The following is a 17,800-nucleotide window of genomic DNA, read 5'->3' as shown; positions in this document are numbered from 1 at the left end:
ATGTATGTATATTGTGTGTCAGGCTCTCGTAAGTTCCATTGGTAACATGGAATCCAGTTCAACCTGTTGCATGGCCGGGTTGTTAGTGACTAAACCGGCACCCCTTTCAGGCTACCCTGGTGAGGAGAGTTGCTAGAAACCCAGCAGGATTAAAAACAAGACCTGTTGAAAGGTTGGATGAACCTAGTGCAGGCTCAACGGCTATCCAGTAATAGCACAGGTACGCAAAAATTCCAGTATGGTGCCTGGCATGCTAGAAGACCACTGGGAGTAAGGCACTCCTCAGCTTCTGCTGAAGCATGTTTTTAGGAGAACGTCACTCTGATATAAAACCAGATATGCAGGGAATGGCATTTGACATTTTGGGAATCTTTGGTTTGTGCTATAAATCATGGTGCTCCCACATTCCTGAACCTGCAACGCATATTGGCACCAGACATCTCGCTCTGGCTTGTCTCTGGATAATGTCAATAGAGTGGAGAGGGTCTATGAGGTGTCATGCAAGTTTATTGGACCTAAAGCTCTGCACAGGCATTACTGACCTCTGCTTGATATGTGCTGCTTTTTTCCCCACTATATATACTTATTCTATTTTCAGTATATTTGTATCTTTATTTTTAGTATATATTTATTTATTTTTAGTATATATTTATTTTATTTTTATTCAGAAGTCCTGTGGTGATGGGAAGATGGCGAAGCATGCAGACCTGACAGGTTGGAAGCATGTAGTCAGCGACCTGCACGTAGGCGGCCCATGCTAGATATCCTGGAAAGGATGGAATTTGTGCTGAGGTCTTGCGATTTGGTAATGATTACATCATACAGTCCCTTCATGAACTTATTAGTGTAGTCTGGAGGGATGGTGCAATGCCTAAGGACTGGAAGGATGCAATTATTCTTCCTCTCTATAAAGGAAAAGGACCCAGAAAAATGTGTGGAACTACAGAGGTATTGCTCTACTATCAGCTGCTGGCAAGGTTCTGGAAAATATTCTTCTTACCCACCTGAATGAGTGTCTCATAAATGATGTCTTATCTGAATCTCAATGTGGATTTCGATCTGGTAGAGGGACAATGGATATGATTTTCACAGCAAGACAGATGCAGGAGAAGTGCTATGAGCAGAATATGGATCTTATTCAGGTATTCATTGATTCAACCAATGCCTTTGATATTGTGAATAAGGCCTTGCTATGGATGCCCAGATCACTTTGTATCTATAATTAAATCATTTCATGAGGAGATGGAGGCTTGGGTTAATGTTGATGGTGGCATAGTGAGATCTATTCCTGTAGAGAATGGTGTCAAGCAGGGAGATATCTTTGCCCCAGATTTTTTTTCTTTGTACTTTACTGCAGCTTTTGCTAAGGTTAGCTCTCTGGGAATATATGTCAGGTATTGATCTTCTGGCTGCCTCTTCAATCTGCGCCGATTTACTGCCAATTCAAAGTCTTTGAGTCTCTTATTCATGACCTCCTTTATGCAGATGACTGTGACTTAGTTACTCATACAGTGGATGACATGCAAATACTTATGAATCGTATTTCTACTTCTTGCAAGGCATTTGGACTCAGCCTGGACAAGACTGTGGTAATGTTCCAGCCTGCACCAGGAAATCCATATGTGGGACCAGCTATCTTGGTTGAAGGAACAATACTGAAAGTGGTAGATAAGTTTGTCTACCCAGGCAGCACACTCAGCTATTCTTGCTCCCTGGATGATGAAATATCTTTCAGGCTGCAGAAAGCAACTGATTCCTTCCAGTCTCTTGACTCTCATGTCTGGTCCCAGCATGGCATCACTAGGCAAACAAAAATTGCTGTGTACTGTGCATGTGTACTGACATTGCTCCTTTACTCATGTGAAACATGGACCCTTTACAAACGTTATGTAAAGGTCCTTGAATGCTTTCATCAGAGATGTCTGAGACACATTCTGAATGTTGGCTGGACCTTAAAAACTCCAAATACACAGGTCCTGAGGAAAGTTGATATCTTGAGTATTGAGGCAATGGTGCACAAGCACTTGTTACAATGGACTGGGCACCTTATTGGAATGAAGGATAGCAGGATCCCTAAACAGATGCTATATGGGGAACCTGTTAGTGGAAAGATACCCTGGCAGAAACCAAGGCTGTGATTTAAGGACTGTCAAGTCCTCATTAAAGGCCTGTGGTATGCAGGAGACCAACTGGGAGAGCAATGCCTGTCATCACCACAGAGGGAGGAAGCATAAGAAAACATGAAGAACAGATATTAAAAACTACAGTGAAAGAATGCTACCAGATTGTTGCTGCAGATGTGCAAACAATATGGGACAAATTTTCATTTCCTTATATTGGGTTTGAGGGAATAGCTCTAAAAATTGAGAGATTGATTGAATCTGCTTATAAATTAAACAAAATACCTATAAAGCTAAGAGGAGACAGTTTTGATAAGAAATTAGAGGAGGTCAATGAAATGTTGGATACATGCACCTGCATGTGTTATGACAAACAAATAAAAAGATCTGACTGTCATAGTCAATGCCTCTTCCTTGTCATAGCCAAGCAGTCCAGCATGCTATCAATTTAGTGACAAAAGCTTCTGAAGTCAGAGTAGGCTACGAAAATCAGCACAAATTCATATTAAATGTACAGAAATCAAGGCAAAGGCCACCTCACATTGACTAGAAAAAACAATGGCCATTTAATTAAATAGTAAATACTATTAATGCTTATTTTATGGTGTTCACTGTTCATGTATTTCATTTGAGGTTCGTGCATGTTTTTTTTATTGCGTATTATGTTGAAAGTGCTTTTCTGAATATAGGCACTTTTTTATTTTAAAAAATTAATACAAACTATATAAATGAATAAAAAAATAAAGATTCCAATAACTGTTTTTTTTCAGGTGGTGGGTGGGGATTGCATATAATTTATAAAATGTTATATAGGTAATATTTAACCAATACAAAGTTAATAGCATTAAAACAAGTTTACAGTTCCTTACATTTTCAGTAGTCAAAACGCAGAATTAGGGGGTGGCTATGCAAGGAATAGGGGTGGTCACATACTTTTTAAAATTTGTTAATTTAGTTCTCACACCAAAATGAACTCCAAGCAATATGTGGAATAAGAATATAAAATTTCACCCACCCCCCACCTCAATGTATATGCACATATGTGTGTATATATACATATATATATACCCCCAATGTATATGTACATATGTGTATATATATGTACATATGTATATATATGTACATATGTGTGTATATATATAAACTCTGCTGGTGACAAAGGGCCTCTCACTCAGAGTAAAAGGCAGACTGTATGACGCATGTGTGCGAACAGCCATGCTACATGGCAGTGAAACATGGGCCATGACTGCTGAGGACATGTGTATGCTTGCAAGGAATGAAGCCAGTATGCTCCGATGGATGAGTAATGTCAGTGTGCATACTCGACAGAGTGTAAATACCTTGAGAGAAAAGTTGAACCTAAGAAGCATTAGTTGTGGTGTGCAAGAGAGACGATTGCACTGGTATGGTCATATGACGAGAATGGATGAGGATAGCTGTGTGAAAAAGTGCCACACCCTAGCAGTTGAGGGTACCTATGGAAGAGGTAGACCCAGGAGGACCTGGGATGAGGTGGTGAAGCACGACCTTTGAACATTAGGCCTCACCGAGGCAGACCATAACCCGTAGCCTTTACCAGGGGTGTAGCCAGCCCACTTATGCTTACATTGCCTTCTTTGGACACAAAACCCTGCTTGTGAAGACCTGTTGAGGCAAGTGAAATCGAAATCGAACCAAATTCGATGACCGGCACCCATGCCAACCTTCCTTCATTGGACACTGAACTCAGCTTGCAAAGACCTGTTGGGGCAAGTGAGATCGAAACTGAACCAAATTTGATGACTGGCACCCATGCCAGTGGAGTGCTTAGCACCATCCGAGCGGGATCACTGCCAGAGCAGCGGTCTCGCTCCCATGCTGGTGGCACGTAAAAAGCACCATTTGAGCACGATCGTTTCTAGCTTTGCCTTACTGGCACTTGTGCTGGTGGCATGTGAACAAAACATTGGACTGACTCCTGTGCATGTGGCATGTAAAAAACACCATTTGAGCGTGGCCGTTGCCAGTACCACCGGACTGGCCCTCATGCTGGTGGCATGTAAAAAGCACCCACTACACTCTCAGAGTGGTTGGCATTAGGAAGGGCATCCATCTGTAGAAACTCTGCCAGATCAGATTGGAGTCTGGTGTAGCCATCTGGTTCGCCAGTCCCCAGTCAAATCATCCAACCCATGCTAGCATGGAAAGCGGACGTTAAATGATGATGATATATATATATGTATATATATATATATATATATATATATATACATATGAAATCGATAGAAGAATAAAGAAAATATAGAGGAAAACAAGAAGGTAGTAAAAAGACAATTGAAATATATAAGCAAGGTCAATACACAGGGATACACATACAATCATAGACAAGTAATGCAGCCACCCACTCTCGTGTGTGTGTACGCCATTATGTAAATCCATGTATATTGACTTTGCTTCATTCCACTTGCTCAGGTATTTCTATTGTGTTTCGAGTGTCTTCCATCTCATTCTTAATTTCATTTTTTTTCTTTTTTTCTCTTTTCTGTATCTTCTGTATTTTTCTTTATACTATTTTATCTCAACTTTCACTCTCTTTCTATCTCACTTACACATACTTTCATACACGCATATGTGGGCATGTACATGGATATACGTATGTCTGTGTATATAAAGTATGAGTCTGTATATATATATATATATATATATATATATACATACATGCATGGACAGATAGATTGATTCATTGATTAATTGATTAATTCTGTCTTTGTTTTGACCTCTTTTACTTCGTGTTTTCTCATCTGTGTGTGTGTGTGTGTGTGTGTGTGTGTGTGTGTGTGTGTGTCTGTGTCTGTGTGTGTGTGTGTGTGTGTGTGTGTCTGTGTCTGTGTGTCTGTCTGTCCATGTCTGTTTACATACCAACAGCTGTTCTGTGTTTCTTTGTCCACATTCATTTCCCCCACCTTTCTCTCTTGCAACACTCTCTCTGTTTCTGCCCTCGTCCCTTTAGTATCTTCATCACATCTACTTTGACCTTCTCCCTCACCATAAGCACCAGCACTAAATAACCCACTTACCCTACTCAAACCATCTTTTGTCAGCTCTCCACTTAACTTACTGATATTAACTAATCAATCCTCAATAACCAATCATGCATCACTATCACTGCTAGCTTCTATAAATACTTACCCTACTCAAAACATCTTTAACACTATGTCTCCTGCCCACTTACTCCACTACTGCACTCCGTTATTTCTGTCTTCATCTATTCTCTGCCTTTGTATCTACCCTTCTACCTGGTTCCCTATTTAACCAACTGAACTACACCATTTCATTCAGTCCCTGATAAAGCTCTAGAATAAACCAAAATATATTTTGCCAGATTCATAGTTATTGATTAACTATCTTGACTCTCAGACTTCTAGCTTTCAGTACCGCATTCTAAGTAGCCTGACAATGTTCTTTTGAATCACTTTCTCGTGTGTGTACATGTGTGTGTGTGAGAGAGAGAGAGAGATGGATTCTCCTTCGTAGAGGAAACACCTAGTTATTTAATTAACTGAAGTGGTAAATGACCAATCTATTTATATGTATATTCTTAATGTAATTCTCAAATAGAACCAACTTGACAGTATGACAAAGTTAAACTATTGAATTACTGATACAGTTCATCCAACAAGCTTCTACACAGTTTCTGTCTAATCAGCTGTACTCATTGAATTTGGGTTGAGCCATAGCAATGCTAAAAGGCACTTGCCCAATATGCCATGCAATAGGATTGAACCAAGGTCATCATGATTACAGAATAAGCTTCTCAACCTCTCAGCTGCATGTTCTTTTATTAATTTCATAGGTTTAGGTAATCACACCAGTATTTCAGTCTAATCTTTATCTTGGACTTGTTTTAGTCTTTAGGCAGCAGCCATATTGGGGCACCACCTTGAAGAATTTTTACCAACCCTGGTACTTATCCTCAGCCTCTTTCACCAAACTGCTAAGTCGCAGAGATGTAAACACACCAACACTAGCTGTCATGCAGAGGTGGTGGAAGACAAACAAACACACACACACACACACACACACATACATTCATACATATATGTGTATTTATATATATAGAGAGACATACATATAATGGGTTTCTTTTAGTTTCCATCTACCAAATCCACTCTCAATGCTTTGGTCAACCCAAAGCTATAGGAGAAGACACTTGCCCATGGCGCCATACAGTGGGACTGAACCCCGGAATCATATAGTTGGGAAACAAGCTTCTTGTCACACAGTCACACCTAATACTTATTTTATCAATCTATATTCATTTAATTATTATATTATGGAGCCTAAAGAGATATAACCAACACTGGCGCACACATAAAGGAAGAAGACACATACCCACACAAGCTTCAGCACAGTTTCCAGCTGCCAAATTCCACTTCCAAGTTATTGCATAAAATATATATGAAACATTGTGAATTTGAATATAAAAGCACTGTGACAGTGCCATGAGTTTGATGTTTCTGTACATTCCTTCATCATCTGACTCTCTTAATCTTGAGAAAGCTGGCAATATTGTTGTGCATTAATACGAATACTATGACAATGACATATTTTTCTTTTAAGATATTTTGAGCTTAAAGCAACTGTTCATGATGAAAAAAATTAATGCAGATTTGAAATATTTTTCCAATTCGTTTTGGTCAGAATGGATTGCAAGCCACAGAACAGTGTTCAGGAGAACTTAGATTTACTGAATAAAAATAGGTATCAACTTTTTTGCTGATCAAAATATTTTGATGAGAAGGTACTTACCAATCATGTCATATGGTTGAGGGTTGTTAGTATCAGCAGTAATTAACAAGTCAGCACATCAAAATTGTTCAGTTATTCCTGTCTGGTTTGTTTTTTGTTTCTCTACTGCCATCTCCCCATTTCAAGCTCACCTTTTTCTGTCTTCGTCTCAGTTGTAAACTGTCTGATCCAATTATTTTCTCAGTAACTCAGCAAGATATGTGTCTAGTAATGAGAAAGTGTGCAAGAAGCAGTTTGAATATGAGTTTTAATAAAAAAATAAAAAAAACTATGACAATGCAAGTATTGGTTATAAAATAAATTTCAAAATCATGCGGGTATAGCTTGCTGGTTAAAAAGTTTGCTTTGCAAGCATGTAATTTCAGGTGTAGTCCCATTGTGCAGTATTTTTGGCAATCATCTTCTATATTGCTTCAGGCCAGCCAATACCTTCCAAATAAATCTGATAGACAGAAACTGTTTGTGTATATGTGGTGTGAGAGTGGGGACTGTGTCAATCCTTACATTCTATGGTGTTTTCTGTTGTCATTTCCCTTTTAACAAATTGTCTGCTGGCTCTGTGCTTTTGAAGATAAATGGAATGAAAATTCCATTTCTTGAAACACAGGTGAGGAGTAGTGACAAGAGCATCCAGCTGGGTAAAGAATGCCTCAACAATATGTTTTTGTCTAACCCATGCTAACATGAAAAAAATGAACATAAAACAATTAGATGAATATTTCATGAAACAACAGTTCAGGAAAATTTAAATTTGCTGATCAAGAACCTGTATCAACTTTCTCAAAATCTTCACATGCCAAACACAGTTTATTCTGCCAAAAATGAATTCCACAAGTGATGTCAACTCTATTTTAATTCCCAGTTTTACTCTGAGTAGGAACTTCAAGCTTGAAATATTGTAAGAAAAAAAGTGAATGTGAATTATTTTATTTTAAAAGATCTACATTGTCTGCTTTTATATTCTCACACAATTTCTTAACTACTTAGTTATATCCCCTTGCTAACCAAAGTCATATGAGTGAATTTGGTTGATAGAAACTGAAAAAGGCTTATAATATATGTATATATGTGTGTATATGTATCCTTGACTCAATATTATGAATAGTTGTTAATAGCACCGTCAGACAAGTGATGTCTTTTGCTTGCATTCTTCCATGAAAACATTTCAAACAAAGAAAGGTTATACAGACTAAAGACTGTTTTACTTTCTTGAAAACTGGTGATGGTTGGCAACAGGAAAAGCATCCAGCTGTGGAAAATCTGCCTCAGTGAATTTTGTCTATACTTATTTTGTTGAATGTGTATAGTGTGCGAATTTGAATTCTGAAAAGTTTTATTTTGTGTTCTGTATTTTTACTGAAACTTGTTCCTTGTGGTTTTTTGGAATTGGTAGAAGTCTTTTTACTTTCTTCATTGATGTGTACATGTGTTGCCATGATAATTACTAAGTAGTCTTTGGAGCTTTGGTGTATCGTTTACCAAGTGTTTGCGGCAGCTAGTGGTATGGGAAAGATGATGATGATGTCTAGAGAAGAGTTGTAAAAGGTTTGAAGTATGTGTGTTGGTGTGGACTGTTTAAACTGTAAAGGATTTTACTATTCCTTTACTCCTTGCATTATCTGTACTGATTGAAAGCCAAGATGTGATGCTGAAAGTTTGCTTTTTTATTGTGGTATTATCTTTTGTTAGTTTACAAATGCAAATTTTACATATGTTATGAGGCTTCCAACATTATAATAAGGTCTGTCTTATCTAATCTAGGTGTAATTATTGATATGTGATGTTTTGTATTGAAGGAGTAAAAATATTCCTAGAATTATTGCTTTGTGAAGTGTAATGATAAAACCTCAAAGTTCCATAAAGGTATTTATTTTTAATGCAGTTAATGTTGTATTGCAAAATTATTGCCTCGGGTTTTTAAAGTTTAATTTTGGTGTGAAGTGGGGTTTTTTTTTTTACTGATTGTTTTTTCTGTGTAAGCCTGTGAAGTTGGTGAGGGAGATAAAAAGGGTGCTACTTGTTTTTACTTTTGTTGTCATCGCAGTTGTTTTTGCACTGGTGTATATTTTTGTAGTGTTTTTGATTGTGAGTATTTTGGGAAACACTTCACTTTATAGGGATTTTAAACCATATTTCATTACTCACAAGTGGTTCTTACATATGGAAGGAAAAGTTTTTGGACAAACTTACACCACTCGACCAGATTTTAAGCTGTGAACAGTATGACTTCTTTTTTGCACAGTGCATTCAGGATTAATTTTTCTGGTATGTTCTACCCTTTTAAAGGTGGTAGGTTAATAACTGAAGAAGATTTCACTGTGTAGAGGCTTCTTCCTCGTCTCTTCATGGATGGAATGGCTTCTGTTGGCGCACTTGTTTTAACTAATGAATGCCTTTCCTACTCCTGAACATTTAACCATAAATTAAGAGTAGGGCTTTAAGTTGAACAAATAGATTAAGAGTTTTGTAACTTGCAATAATGACTGCAATAAGGTTTGAACTCATAATTGCATGATCAGTTATCCATCACTTTAATTTTACAGCTATTAGCGCTTCATACAACCATTCTGCTTCATATGATCATTGTATATATGACAAAAGTGTATAATATGAATCCTATAGCTATTATACAAACAATATAAACTTCAAAACAGTAATTTATAAGGTCAAAGGCTACAGGTGTACACATTCCTCTCTAAACATTATGTCAATTTACATCACTGTATAGATCACAGTGGCACACATCACTTGAATAAAATAGCTTTGATCACACTTAGGAACTTCTGTGAAAAATAACTGTTAAAATAATATCTTCTTATTTCTACCTGCTCAAAATCACTTCAAAATAATTTTCCAGAAACATGTTTTAAGAATAATAAACCTTCAAAATAGACAGCCAAATTGACAGAAATTTTAATGGAGGAATTTTATCTTCATAAGATAATTTAAATGAATATCAGTTTTATTATGTTTTCATGTGTAAAAAATAAAGTATCCGTATATTTTTTTAGATAATTTATTCTTCAAATAAATTGTCTCATTTTTTTTATATTAGTGAATTTCAAAAACATAAAACTATAAATTTAGTTTTTAAAATTTAAAATGATACATTCTAGAATTGTAGCAAGGAAAAAAAAAGCGTCAGATTTAGAATGTAATCTATTATATAATGCTTTCCTTTTACTAGTTTTGTTATTTTAGACACAAATTGTCTTATCTTGAGGTATAAATACAACTTTTGCTGTAGAATAAAATTTTGAAACCTAGAGAGTGTAAACAAAAAAATTCTCCTACTCCATGTTGCTTCTCTGAAACACACCAACTCATACAAGCGGGTGCTGAAAAGTTCTTGGCTTTGAGTAAAAGAAAAAGAGGACCAGTTAATTATGATTTTATTCAACATATTCCCCTCTCAGATTCACACACTTATTGCAGCAGTCCTTCAGTTTTTCTAAACCCTTTAAAATAACACAAGCCTTTCACAATACCCTTAAAGCCAGGAACTTTTTAGCACTCCCTCATGTGCGCACGCGCACACACACACAAACGCACACACACACACACTTACTTGTATGAAGCTCCTAATTCACTACAGCACCACTCAAAGTTTCTTACTTCTACAAATTGTCATCTGTAGAATTGCATTAAACAAGAAACTCTGAGTCAACTAAGTGTATCATCATCTTTGTACAAATAAATATATTTAGGTAATAACACGTTGAACTTTTCTCTTTCATTTTTACTCTGGCTTTATGCTTTCAGAACATACTCCTCTGCTACTAAGCAGGTCACCTAGATAACAGATTCTATATCAACTACTTCTAGGTATCTCTCTAAGAATTTGAAATATTTTATTTCATAGCTTTCCTTACTGCTAACTGCTCTTGTACATCTGCTACATGCAACATTTTTCTTATGTCAGCCGACTTGTGATCCCACTGTATTTCTTGCACACATGTAGTTTACATTAGACACCCCATACTGAATGCCTGCCTACCTATTTTTTGTGTGTCAAGCATGGCCACATCCCCAACAACAGTAAAGTCCTCTCTTCTTTCCTGCTTCCTAAAACTTTTGCCTTTGCTAGTTTTACTGCAAGCCTCTTGATCCAAGGCTGTGCTTCTCTCTTTAGAATTTCTTCTCTAAATTATTCAACAGAATCAGTTGAGAATTTAGTCATTGACATATAGAAGTTCCCACTAACAGACAATTTTCCATTACTGTTTTAGCCTGAAGAGCTTTATTACACAAGAACAGGCTAAATTTTATCTGCATGCTAAATTCCTTGCTGAATTCATTACTTACAGATTCGTGGCATCTTTGTACCTGGTTTGCCTGGCTGTCACAAGTCATTCATCTACACATAGTTTTCTTAATGACAACTAAACTACTGAGTGTAGTATCTTGTCAAAGGTCTGATTGATTATGTGAGTGACTAGCATATATCTTACATTGCTGGATACTTCTAACATTTCAGTGACTATCCCAATGGACTGGTTTCTTTCCTTGCCATCATAGTGCTAATGACCATTTTGGACTGCATGGCTGTCTACTTAAAATTATATTCAGCAACCACTTGTAATAGCATTTCCATGTCTCTTCTTGGTAGATTTCTTTTTCGGAATGACCTTTTCTTGTTACTTTTTTTTTTTTTTTTTTAACTGTGATATACATAGCAACTGAAATTTTTGGTGAATTTAGTTTGTTGAGTAATTACATATCAAAACAGAAAACTGAAAAAATCTGGTATATTTTTAGTTCTATGTTACATATGTTTCAGTACAAGATAGGGGTTACAAATGTTACATGTATAGAATCTCCTATCTGTAATTCTTCAGGCAATTTTTTAAAAAATCTTTGAAGAATTACTCTTAGGAGATTCTATACATGATTTTTCTACATGTATACCATTGCAACTCCTATCTTGTAATGTAACGCATGTTAGATTGAATTATAAATATACCAAATTTTTACCAGTCTCCTGTTTTGATATATATACTACTACTACTACTGCACACCCACACATAAGATGAGTATATAGAGATAAATTATATAGATGGGTATTGTAATAGCTCTCAGGCATATTCCAGTTCTGGCTAACCACATCAAATAGTAATAAACTTCAATGATCATTTAGTATGAGTAATCCTGCTATAATTCTTTTGATGGGTAAATCTGGGTTTATCTCCTTGGATTATGAATATTTTGGGGAGTATAAATTTCAGACAATTACTAAGAATACGGAGACTGGTACATCTTCAAATTTTTCTTTTAATTTGACAGTTAGTTATACAGCATAATTAGATAGTTAAAATGACACATGTCTCTACTGCACAGAGTATGTGCAGATGCATGTGCAACCCTCAATATTCTACTATGCACCTTTATTCAGGGTCTTTCTACAAGCATGGTTCGAAGCAGGGGCAGACTGAGAGTATTAAAGGCCCTCAGGAATAACTGTTTACTGGGCTCCTTAGCATTGATATGAGTAGAATTAACATGTAAAGTGTGGGCCCCTCAGAGCTCTGGGCACTCAAGCAGTGCCCGATTGACTGACTGCTCAGTGTGCCCCTGGTTCGAAGCAAACTGGGTTTATTTATTTGTGGCTCGCATATTTCATTATTCTACTATGTTTAAGGAAAGCAATGGAAATATGTTGAAATCTGATATTGGCTATAAAATTTATTTTGTAGCTGACCTCAAGTTAACCTTAGTTCCAGGACAGAGTTTGTCCAAGGTGCTACACAGTGGAGTTGAACCTGGAACCATGTGGAGAGAAACCAAATTTCTTAATCACATAGTTATGCTTAGTTGAATATCAATTCACTGGTTCCTGTGAGGAAAAGTAGGAGTGTTACAACTTTCAGACAGGAAGGAAACACTCTTGTCACCTACATTCTCTAGCAACTCAGTTGTTGGCTAATTAGTTAAATCTGAATAATAATTCTGCACAAATTTATTATTCCATATACATTGTTTAGATTTTTTATAACTTTTCAAAATTTGCATTATAACTTATTATAAAACAAAAATTACACACAAGCATTACAGCAATGACATTTTAGTCAATATATTTCTAATTTATTTAACTGAAGAGACAAGAATATGATTCAGAAAAGGAGAAATTGGAAATTATTTCAGGCATTTAAAGGAATTATATTTTGGAGTCATGATGGGTATATTGGGCTTCATATGTTTGTACCCCAGTGTCACTTTGATGGTATGCATTGCTCTCTTACTCAATAATGATAATGATAATTTTGGCACAAGGTTAGCAATTTGGGGGAGGGGGTAAGTCAATTACATTGACCCCAGTACTCAACTAGTACTTATTTTATCAACCCCAAAATATGAAAGCAAAGTTAACCATGGCGGAATTTCAACTCATAACATGAAAATGGATAAAATACCACTAAGCATTTCACTCAGTGTGCTAATGATTCTGCTAATAATAATAATAATAATAATAATAATGATGATGATGATAATAACCATTTCTTACATTGCCTAAAGCCTAGTTATGTGGGGCTGTGGGTGAAGAATTGTTTAACAACTGTAATCAGCCTCATCTTTTCACTTTTTTGAATATTTTATACACACACACATATGCATATATAGTGAGTTCAAACAAGAAAAACGACAAAAAAACAACAAAAAACAACAACGTGAGGACGTGATACAGATATTGTGTTAATGGACGCTCAGGAAAGGAAAGAAAGAGAATTTGACGTTTCGAGCGAAGCTCCTCGTTGGAAATATAGGAAAGTCCAAAGAAGGGAAGGTGGAGGAAGAAAAAATCGCCAACGATATACACGAGGTTACATTGTGGAATGACCGGAAGGGAATGGATGAAGAAAAAGTTCTTTTCTAAGACAGGAGAGTGCAAGAGAGGGAGGTATGTATGCGTGCGTGTGGGTCCGTGTGTGTGTGTGGTTTGGCTGTTTATATGTTAGTGTGTGTGTGTGTGTGGATAGAGAAAGAAAGAAAGTGTATGGAAGATTGTGAGAGATGGAAAGAAAATATGAAAATTACACAGATAGAAATGGAAAGAGAATGCAGAAAGTAGACAGAGATGGAGAGAAAGAAAAAACGAGAGAGAAAATTATGAGAAGCTTTGAAAGCTTCTTTCTAGTATGTTGAGTGGCTATGCTCCAGCTGTAAAGATAGATTCATATAAATTAAATGGTTTTTATAATAAAAAGTAAACAAAAATACTATTTAACTGAAAGTTTTAGAAGAGAAAAAAATCTATAATTATCTATCTTATATACACACACACATACACACACACACTTGCATACATACATGCATGTATACATACATGTGATTACGGTAAGGTTACGTAGTTAAGTAGAGATAGTTTTCTGTCCCCAAAACACAATTATACTCAGAGGAGAAAAAGATATCTATATTTATTTGACCTTCGAATGTTGGGCCTCACTGAAGAAATGACAAAAGACAGAGACCTCTGGAGATATGCTGGCAAATAAAGTGAGATCACAGCTGTAACCTACACCAGTGTTGCATAACCAGCCAACTCAAAAATTACCTTTGGATTGTAAGGCAACATGTCATGCTTGAGGAAACCTATTGAGTCAAGTACATCAACATCAAAATGAAATCAAATCACAATCAAATGGAAATTGTAGTTGTGGTCCCCGTGTCGGTGGCATGTAAAAAGCAACATCCGATCGTGGTCGATGCCAGCCCCCTCTTGCCCCTGTGTCGGTGGCATATAAAAAGCACCCCCTACACTCTCGGAGTGGTTGGCATTAGGAAGGACATCCATCTGTGGAAATATTGCCAGATCAGACTGGTGTCTGGTGCAGCCTCCTGGCTTTCCAAACCCCAGTCAAATTGTCCAACCCATGCCAGCATGGAAAACAGACATTAAATGATGATGATGATGATGTGTGTGTGTGATTATAGGGAAATTTGACTGCTATTTTTCGCATGCCAAGTGACCATGTTGCGGCTGTAAAGATATGTGCATATATCTGTCTATATATCTAAGTGTGTCTGTGTCTGTGTGTGAATTTTTGATTCATGAAATTATCTTCACTCTCCTCTTTGTCAGTGATGCTGAGAATTCTTGTCTTTATGTTCAGTCTTAAAATCAAATATATATTCCATTAAATGATACCAGATTGAAACCCTGTTTTCAGATTCTTAACAAGTTTACAAAACTAGTGCTATCTCATAGCCTTGTGCACTAGGATTGTTTGTCGATTGGCAGTTCTTATCCTTTCTTGTAATTGTTAAAAAATCTTCCCACCACCATTACCAAAAAAAAAAAGCCATATTTAGCAATATGAGACAAAAATGATTCTCTTCTTGTAATTTCAAGTTTTGGTTTGCTCTCTAAACATAAAACATAAATTAAGATTTTATTCTACACTCTTCACATGAATTTGCCTGGCTGGGAAAATCACCTCTAATAATCTGTATTGTGCTTCTCTAGACCATAATGAGTTTCTTTAGACTGTAATGAGCTGTTCAAGATGGCCTGGGAATTTTTTTTTCCTTACAGCTGGAAATGTATTCAATTTCCAAACTCAGATCTTGATGTAGTTTAATTATGTATTCTGTTTTCAACACTAGATAATGCAATCATAAAAGCAGCAATAAAGTTCTTAAATTAATCACAAAACTGTTATAGTTATTTGTTTACATTGACAACAATAATAATTACAACATTAAAATTGGGAAAACAGTCCACCACAGATTCACATCCCCTACTTTTATCATAACATTATCTCACGTTGACAGGACTATTAAACATTTTGCCAAAACTTTCATAGATCTATTATACTGTCACTCTTTTCTGTTGTTAACCTCCCACGCAAGTGGGGGGAGCTTCACCCAATGTAATGTGGTCCTAATCTCTATGTAAAAGATACAGTAGTTACAAATGAAACACATTTCATCATAGATCTGCTCCCTCGAAGCTGACTTGCATCTAAACAACAACTAAGATTATCATTAAGTTATCTCTGTCCGACAATGTAAGGGGACAAAAAAGCTTGTAACAGTAAGAATGAATATTGTCATCATTTCAACAAAAAGATTTACTAGAAAGGTAGTAGATGAAAGAAGTATAAAGTTTCAATTCATTACATGTTTGTTAAAAGTTTGTATCAGACATGACTATCCAATAGAGAATTACATAGAGTGTGAGAGAAAGTTATCTTCATAGAAATTTGGTTATGGATTAGTTTTGTAGTTATGTGAACATGAGAGAGAGCTGCAAGTGTCATCTGTCATAGTGTCACCTTTAAACTAATGGCTATTTTGGTTGTTTATGCTGTAGACAGGTTTGCCCAATGTTAGTTAGTGTATTAAAAAAGAAATAGCGAGCAGCTTTTTGATGATGTCATTAGTCAATTTGAAAAGTTCAGTTGTTGTTTACTGGAAAATTTTCTGATTGGAAATAGCAAGTCCTGGGCTAAGATTCAGACAGTGACCTACATTACTCTCTGTGCAGGGAGCTGGTTGCATAACTACAATCAAAATCAGGATACAAGTGTTGCATGCTGTGCTGGCAAGTTCTGCAGAGAAATAAGGATAAAGAACCAGTGATATGAGAACACTAATATAGTTTTTAATGTGCACACAAAAAATGTACACCAAAAAGTGAATGTGGTACAAGGCTAGAAATGTGCACCTTGAGTGTCAGGAGTGAGAAACTAATTTGCTTTATACATGAATGTGTAATGGGTGTGTATGTGTGTGAGGTAGTAGTATCCAGATTGTATATACATGCAAGTACATGGTCAAGTAAGTTTGAATATGATCAGCTGTCTCAAACAATTTTTTTCTACATACTGTGACCAGAGTTAGATGAAAGATGATTAACAGCTAAAAGAAGCAGTGTGCAAAACATAGTTTATGTTCTTTATTGAAATACCCAGGGAAAAAATGGCAAGCAGTATGACAAATCTAGTCAAGTTGTTAAACTGTATTGTGAGTGCAATAGGAATCGTCACTAGGTGCAGTGTCCAATAAAAATAGCACATGAAGGGTTGACACATATGTAGAAACAATCAATGAAGACACAGGTCCTAGAGTGCATATATGTTTTACCCTTGTTTAAACCAACAGGGAAAATGCTGTTAAAGTTGAGTGCCCAAAGAAAACAAAAGCATTTATGCAAAAAACAGACAGCAAAAACTAATGCAAAGCAAGAAAACAGTGCGTTATGTGAGTGCTTTATGAATGTTGTGTAGACAAAAGGAAATAAGATATCATAAAAATGTGCATTCACTTGTTTCAAATATCAGCTGCACATACTTTTGTATGTTATGAATAAAGAATTGTACTGAAGGTGGACTGTAAAAAGTTAAGTAGTTTGGTCTTGTGAGGCTTAAGCCAGATTGTTGGGCAAAATTGGGTGTCAACAGAACAAACAAAGAAAAGTTGCTGTTTCATTTATGCAAGTGAAGTTTGCAGATGAATGCACAAAAGAGGGCATACAGAAATGCAGAGGAAACGTGTTAATATTTGTATTGGTTTTTGCACAAGGAACAATACTCAATGTTCTTGATCATTTTTGCTGCAGACTTTATATCTGAGAGATTTGGTTGTAAAACATCAATTGATATTGAATAGTGCCTGTCAAGAATGCATGACTGTTTTCTGTCCTCTGCTCTTCTGCTTTTTGTTGTTGTTTTTTTAACCTTATAGTAGGGTTGATTGATCACTATCAACAAGTTTAATAGGTCAATTCATCGATGGTATCAAGTGCATTCATGAAATTTACAGGTTGGCTTTTTGCTGATGCAAGTTAGTATATTCAAAAACAAATACCAGTCAGTTTTTTTATGACATCATCAGTCAAATTTGAAAAGCTTGGTTAAAAAATTGCCTAATTGAAAATAACAAGTTTTGAAATA

General features: G+C 36.1%; 1 protein-coding gene and 1 long non-coding RNA gene across 5 annotated transcripts in view; one reads left to right on the top strand and one right to left on the bottom strand.

Annotated features, from left to right (window-relative positions):
• LOC128248105 (uncharacterized) overlaps window positions 1-7,106 on the bottom strand; it is a 17,553-nt gene extending 10,447 nt beyond the window's left edge. The window contains exon 1 of the long non-coding RNA XR_008264372.2: window positions 6,909-7,106. This is a non-coding gene — a long non-coding RNA (uncharacterized LOC128248105). The remainder of the gene's footprint in view (window positions 1-6,908) is intronic.
• Window positions 1-17,800, top strand: part of LOC106872261 (cyclic nucleotide-gated channel beta-3) — an 846,337-nt gene that overhangs the window by 774,014 nt on the left and 54,523 nt on the right. The window lies entirely within an intron of this gene.

This window comes from Octopus bimaculoides, chromosome 1 (assembly GCF_046866305.1).
Source record: "Octopus bimaculoides isolate indiv1 chromosome 1, ASM4686630v1, whole genome shotgun sequence".
NCBI lineage: Eukaryota > Metazoa > Mollusca > Cephalopoda > Octopoda > Octopodidae > Octopus > Octopus bimaculoides.
Note: the sequence above shows the minus strand (reverse complement) of the source record. Positions and strands in the feature narration are given on the sequence as shown.